Consider the following 8,072-nt stretch of genomic DNA (forward strand, 5'->3'; position numbering starts at 1 on the left):
CACACACACACACACACACACACACACACACACACACACACACACACACACACACACACACACACACACACACACACACACACACACACACACACACACACACACACACACACACACACACACACACACACACACACACACACACACACACACACACACACACACACACACACACACACACACACACACACACACACACACACACACACACACACACACACACACACACACACACACACACACACACACACACACACACACACACACACACACACACACACACACACACACACACACACACACACACACACACACACACACACACACACACACACACACACACAGAGAGAGAGAAAATGCAGCTTTTGCATTAGTAACTCTTTACCAGATTTTAGGACATAATTTAAGCTACCTTAAAAATAAGGCACATAGGAGGAGATATTTTGAGAAAATTAACATTTTATATCTGTTTTTGCGAAGATTTTTCTTTCAGTGTTATTTTTTCTGAAAATACACCTAATTGCCCGCAACTTTGCTTTGACGCCATTTTAATCAAATAAGGCCATTACAAATATTTTGTAAAGTGTTTGTCCTTCCGGTGTTGGGCCACTGAAGGGGGGTGAAAAAAAAACAATGAGATTTTTTTAATCGAGTAAAAAAAATATTGATTTTAGGCATTTTTTTTAAAGTTTAAACGTGAAAACCAAATCTATCTTTTAATATATACGTTATTATTTACCATGCAAAAAACTACGAAAAAAGAGAAAAACGAAAGAAAAATTTTTCAATCGATTTTCGGAAATTCCGTTGTTCGAATTTCCATTTCTGTTTCGTGCTAGAAGCATTAATTAAACTCGTACACTCATTTTTCGAGTTTTTCAGGCTGAAGAACTCACAGACAATTGATTTTATGAATAAAAATTAACTCGTATCCTACAAATTATTTTTTTGCCTCCCGATTTTTCAAGCTGATTTCCAAGGGGAGTGGTGACAAAAACTTTTGAAATTTGCAATGGCCTAAGTAGTTTTAAAACATAATTAAAAAATAATCTCATTTCTAAATACGTGCTTTCGAAAAGTTACTCTTGGCGAAAAAGATTACGTTTTATTGAAAATGAGTCCTTGTGCAGTATCCAACATATCAGCAAAACTTCGTTCCAATTGAAAATAATCAAGGCTAGCCAATTTGCTATTTGAGCTGAAAATGCCTAATGCATAACAAATAAGATGATACAGCAAAGGTTCCTTTCACCACTACGTGGATTAAATCGGGTTTTTTCTTTGTCTCCATTTTTTCGCAATATTCAATCATATTTATTTATCGGATCGTAAGATTCGGGCTCAACTAGTACATATATATGTAAATAGTGTTTGATGTTGAAGTAAGATTTGAGACGCTATTCACATTCATTTAAATGTAATCGAATTTTCTCAATCTGCAGTTAGTCTCTACAAATGCTCTACAAATGATCGTATACGATCGAATACGATCGTACAAATCGTATTATTACATGAGTGGATACATGCTACTATCACTACAAAGAGACTTACGTAGTCCTGCGTCACCTATGCGATGCGGCCGTGTCTTGTACACAACCTCTAGGATTCTTTTTGTTAGATTATAGTCACTTGAACAGCTTGGGTTATTCGTGACTTCTGCGGGGTTGGGATTTGAACCCAGGTCCTCGGAGTGAGAGGTGTGAATGCTAACTACCTACTACACCGGGCTGACCCCCAATGAAACTACGATGTCCGTTTTTAACTTCGAAAGTATAACCAGCCAGGTTGCAATTCACAATTCTTCAACCAACAGTCGTATTACAAAGTAAAGATCTAATTTCGCATCATTGACGAGCGAGTCAAAAACAGACTTGTTTTGGTACACTTTACAACAAATATGGTATTGGGTAACAAAAACTAGAAAATATAAACTGCGATTGAGACGTCTACTCTACTACTTAAGCGTTTACTCGTCTACATAAGCGTGCTAACTTTTATAAATTACTCCTCCGATATAAGTATTTTCGAATAACGGTTTTGTCAATCATTTCGGTAAACCAAAAAGAATGACATATGACAACCTATCAGGGGCTTGCCCTAGCATGTGCATACGAACGAGGCTAAAAATAATCGGCAGAAATCTGGTTATTAAAACAGCCTCCTAATTCAATCAGCCTGTTATCAATCAATTAGATCATGTAACAGTTGCACTGTTTACTGAGCAGTAGACTGCGTACCAAATCAGCTCAATCAAATTATTATTTCATAACCTTTACCGCAACGCTCAGTCTAGCTGGATTCGAAAAGTCCTGGCATTGATCGACCAACTCTGTTTCCCTTCATCCAACTCGTCTTGTCATGCATTTTCTATCATTCACTAACACATATCCTGCAGGAATTGCAACCTCTGAAACCCGAAAAGGAAATACATGACCAGAGTTTTCTTCAGCGAATACCTATTACAATGATGCGACACCGTGATGATTATTGGCAATGTAGCAAACAGATGAAGATCTGCGCATGACAGTCTCGGAGCAAGAGACAGAGAATTTGGGTACTGGAGTAACCTCTGCTAGGATAGCATCTCTCCAATCTCGAGCAACGTAGGAGTCAATCCATAAATGCTTGATGCAGCATCCGCTGGTAAACTGATCAGGATGTTTGAAATTTTTCCAATTCCCAGTCAACTGTCGAGTGCCGAGACGAACGGATGTGGAAAATACTTAACCCGTAGCAAAAACTTTGGATTCAATGTGCAATATCTGATATAGCTCAAGTTTCATCTAACTTTTTATACTTATCCAGATTCATCGTTTGGTACGGAGTGAACATTTTTATCATCCCTTATGAATCGTAAATATACATGTTTGCAGCGGTCTGGTTTGTACATACGAGGGTGGGAAAAGTTCTAAACTTTAATGGATGTTCAGCAAACTTGTTCTTCTCCATCAGAAAGAGTTAGTGCACCAACATAAAGAGTTCTCAACAGCAGCAGCAGCAGCGATAGGAACAAACAAAACCAGAAGCCAAGTAAACAATTGTTCTTTTGCATAATCGCGCAAAAGGAAGTGTGCCAGTTTGGTTTGGTTTGAAAAGTTTTGGAGAAAAAAGTGAAGTGCATAAAACGCCTGCAGGCACCAGTCGAAAAATAAAAGTTTTTGCAATCTTGCGGCTTTCGGTGAAATAATTGGATACACTGTCTCTGGAGAAGTATATAATTATAAGTGGATGACTCTCGATATGTAAAAATATATAGATATTGGAATATACGTCGCGAGTGATAGAAAAATATCATAAAATTGGACTGGTGCCAAATGGGAAAAACAAATGTTGGTATACAGTGTGCCAAATAAAGTGAAATGGAAAATTATCTATGTAGCATTTGCGGATCATAAAACATGTCTATTGAATTGTGGAGTTCTGAATGATTTAATGTATGGAAGAAACTTAATAATTCAAGCAGCAAAGGTTAATGAAACAGTTATAATTAGTGAAACTTACTGAACTTCAAACCAGCTTGCACAGTTCATAAAGTGCAATGCCCATCAACAAAGAGCTGAAATATAAATTGGAATATCATATGGTAATGAATTATTAACGTCATAAGTTTTATTTAATGCTGGAATTACAAAATGTCTGCGCTCTAAAAGGTACGAAACAATTTTCCTCTGCTGTTCTTGTTAATTATGTTAATTATGCTAATTAAATATAATTAAACCAAATTTATACTTATAAAGCAAAGCTTTGGGACTTAAATGTCTTCTTATACTTTTTATATACTTTTATACGTTAAACTTTTTATTTAATTTATACTTATATTGAATAATTTGACCTCCAAGCAAAATTCCTACTCAACACTTTCATCATAAAAACTTATTACTTTTAAAGTGTATTCGTAATTTTGATGCAAAACTCATAACGGACAAGTAAATGATAGTTTTAACGGGAAATTAGCAGTCATTAACTTTTGACCAGAGAGCCCAATTACAAAAGCAGTTTTTGGGTCCAAAAACGGGGTTCTGTTTATGGAAATATATTCACTGCATTCTTTCACCTTTCACGACTAATTTCACCTTAATAATACAAAATTCTTAGTATATGCATATATCCTTAGTTATCCTCAACCGTTATTCTGTTTCTGTTGACCGCTCCATCTTGTTCACCATTCAACAATGCATCGAAATATTGTTTCCAACGCGTAGCCACCTCTGATCTTTCGGTAATCAGGTTCCCCTCCTTGTTTTTACACATAACAGGAGTTGGAAAGGTTCGGTTCCTGATTCCGTTGATCGTCTTAAAGAAGCTTCTCGTGTCGTGCCTCTCGAACCAATTCTCCGCCTCCGCAAGAACGCGATCCCAGTGCTGACGTTTCTTACGGCGGTAAAGTCTCTTTTCGGCAGCTCTAGCATCTCGGTATCTCTCTCTGTGATTATAATACCTTGGGTATTATAACGCAAAAGTTCGCAAAATGAAAAACATTATTTCGAAACCTGTATCAATTCACCTAGCGGTGTTACCCAGTCTTTCTACTGCAATAATTATTATTTTTAATTTCTCATAATATGAATATCTCTAATTTAGTTGATTACATTTCGAAACACCATTGCACTGGTCAGAAATAATATCACACATGCCTAAACACGATCATTAACAAGCTGGTATGCGGTTGAATCACCGAAAATATATACCGCACTTCCCACTAAACGGGACTCCGCAGTTTGAGAAGTCCGACTGTCACAGAAGTGCGATAATACTGCGACATATTGAAATCACAATAGTAAGAAAGGAAAAGAGCTACAACGGCAATATTTCTGTTTCATTCTGACATACATATTGGCAATAGGGAAAATAATCAAGTTAGCAACATTATCTTTTCCGGACAGGTCAACTTCAAACGAGATAAATACGAGTTGAGGCTACTACAACAAATGCTTCAACTCCTTGCCCAGTGGCCTTACGGCAGTTGACCACAACTTTAGCCATGGCCAACAATTTTTTCGTGGTCTTGGCGATCAGCTGCTTCTTCGTTTTGGTCACGAAATTATTCTAGATCATCCGTTCCAGGTGCTCTCAGATATGTTCTATCGTTGGCAGCTGGGGATATTGGGAGGGTTGGCGGTATTCAGTCGGTATTTAGCCGGTCCATCTCATCCAGCGATCCTTTGGCATAATGGGCGGAGGACAAACCGGCGAAATAAACACATCCTCCTTCGCGTGATATTTCTTGACGAAGGTGGCCACTTTCGGCAACACTTCATGCTGCATATCTCCCCGTTCACCGCAAGCCTCGAAGGAAAGAACTGTAACTTGGGCACACCTTCTTCGCTGATCGTCAGTTGCAGAAGGATCTTCTGTGGGAAGTTGGTACGGGAGATATATTTGACGGCATCGCTTGCCTCTTTGGTGGGGAGCGTAATGTACTCAGTCCCTTGCCAGTCGTTGCCGTTCAACATCAAGCAGATCTCGTCATCCTTCGCCGGAAAGATGTTTTTCGCTAGCACCTTAACCCGCATCTTCAGCCGTAATTGCCTGCTGCTCAGATAAGGTCGATCTCGACTGACGCATTCACATAAACATTTCCATTTTTGCGAGGTACTTCATCACCATCTGGTTCCGAACTCCACAAGGCGCAGAAGGCTGAGGTTCTGCTGCACTTAACCTTTTTTCAAAAGTGAGAGGGTATTGTAAGTGCCAGATCGGCTTTATACGACGGACATGAAGTGCCTCACGATAGAGATGCCAATACCGGGGGGTATTTCGAAAACCGCTTTTTCGGTATTGATAAATGCAATACCGGTAAAACCGGTAAAAACCAATAAAAGGTAATGTTTGCATACTTGAAAAGAGAATTTATCGTGTCATCTCTTAAGCGAGAACAAATTTCATTGAAAAAACTTCCGGAGGCAGAGAATCTTCATTCGATGTTTAAAAAAGAAATACAATTCCCAGCGGTTAATTAGATATGTGGCATCGGAAACCCCCTATTCAATAACGTAATAAGCGGCACTGATATTTTTGATAAAATAATTCTGAAAGTCCAGTTGATTTGGTTTCTCTGCCTGCTCGGTTTCTGAATTTATTCCATTGACTTTTAAAATAATAACACCTTGCAGAATTTTATTATCAAAACATTCTAGATGCTTTTAGGAATATTACAAAGACATTTGATATTGAATCACGAATCACTTACACTTATTCAGCCGAGAGCCGGGGTGGTTCTTGCAGTATCAAGAATTCCTCTTCATTGTACTCGGTCCTGGGCCACTCGTCGCCAATTCGTAGCGCGTCTCGATACGCGCAAGTCGGCTTCAACCTGGTCGAGCCACCTAGCACGTTGAGTCCCTCTATTCCTGGTTCCGGTGGGGTTCTTGAAGAAACGCATTTCACTACACAGTCGTCCGGCATCCTTGCGACGTGGCCGGCCCATCGTAGTCTCCCAACTTTCGCCAGGTGTACGGTGGGAATTTCTCCAAGCAGTGCCTGTAGCTCGTGATTCATACGTCTCCGTCACTCTCCGCTTTCCGTTTGTACTATGCTAAAAATAGTCCGCAACACGTTTCGTTCAAAAACGGCAAGCGCACGAATGTCTTCCGTAAGCAAAGTGATTGTCTCAAGTCCGTACAGGACTACCGGTCTGATTAGCGTTTTGTACATCGTCAGCTTTTTGCGGTAGCGTATGCGCCTTGCTCGAAACGTCTTGCGAAGGGAAAAATAGGCTTGATTTCCAGCCTGAATGCGTCATTGGATCCCCTTACTCGTATTATTGTCGGCGGTGACCAGAGATCCCAAATTTTCGAACTCATCAACCACTTCCAGTTCATCACCGTCAATAGTCATTGTCCGTGGAAGGCAAACGGTTCTTTCTCGGGAGCCTCTTCCTACCATATATTTGGTTTTCAATGAATTAATTCGTAACCCTAACCTCCTAGCCTTCGTATTTAGTCTGGCGTAGATTGCCTCCGCCGTCCCACGGTTTCTAGTAATGATGTCGAGGTCTGCAAAGGCTAGGAGTTGGCTACTCTTGCCGGATCACATCTTTACTAGCGATATTGAATAACATACAGGACAGTTAATCCCCTTGCCATAACTCTCTGTGCGATTCGAAAGGACTTGAGAGTGTCCCCGAAACGCGCACGTAGCACATCACTGGTTCCAGATTAGCTTTGATCAGCCGCGTCAGTTTGTACGGAAAACCGTACTCGTGCATTATCTGCCATAGCTGTTTGCGTTCAACGGTATAGTATGCCGCTCTGAAATCCACGAAAATATGATGCATGGGCACGTTGTACTCTCGACATTTCTGAAGGATTTGTCGGAGAGTAAAATTCTGATCCGTCGTAGCACGGGCCCCCATAAAGCCCGCCTGATACTGCCCTATGAATTCTCTTGCTATTGGGGATAGACGACGCAACAAAACCTGGGAGAGCACCTTGAGGCGGCGTTGACCAGCGTAATGCCGCGGTATTTACAGCAGTCTAGCCGGTCGCCCTTTTTGTAGATGGGACAGACTACGCCTTCCATCCACTCCTCCGGTAGCTTCTCTTCTTCCCAAATCCTTGAAATCAGCCAGTGAAGTGCCGTTGCTAGTGGTTCTTGGCCATTTTTGTAGAGTTCTGGCAGGAGTAGGTCCTTTCCGGCGACTCTATTATTCTTCAGCAGACCGATTTCTTGTCGGATCTCTTCGAGATCGGGAGCCTGTACGCTGTTGTCGTTTGTAGGTACTCCGAGGTTAACTTCCATTGCGTCTCCTGCTGCTATATCGTCGTTGAGGTGCTCATCGGAGAACTGCTTCCACCTGTCGACCACCTCGCGCTCGTTTGTGATTAGATCCCCGCCCTCGTCCCTACACATGTCAGGTATTGGTGTGTAGGCCTTGCGATTTGGTTCACATTCTCGTAAAACTTGCGGGTGTCATTAGCCTGGAATAGTTGTTCAAGCTCCCCACGATCTCTGTCCTCCTTCTGGCGCTTTTTTCTCCTCAGGATCGTGGTCAACTAATTCCTCGTCGATACTTAGCCAAATTCTCTCTCGTGGATATGCTCAGATAGTTTTCCCAAGCTCTTTTTTCCTCT

The sequence above is a fragment of the Sabethes cyaneus genome, chromosome 1 (genome assembly GCF_943734655.1).
Source record: "Sabethes cyaneus chromosome 1, idSabCyanKW18_F2, whole genome shotgun sequence".
NCBI classification, from domain to species: Eukaryota; Metazoa; Arthropoda; class Insecta; order Diptera; family Culicidae; genus Sabethes; species Sabethes cyaneus.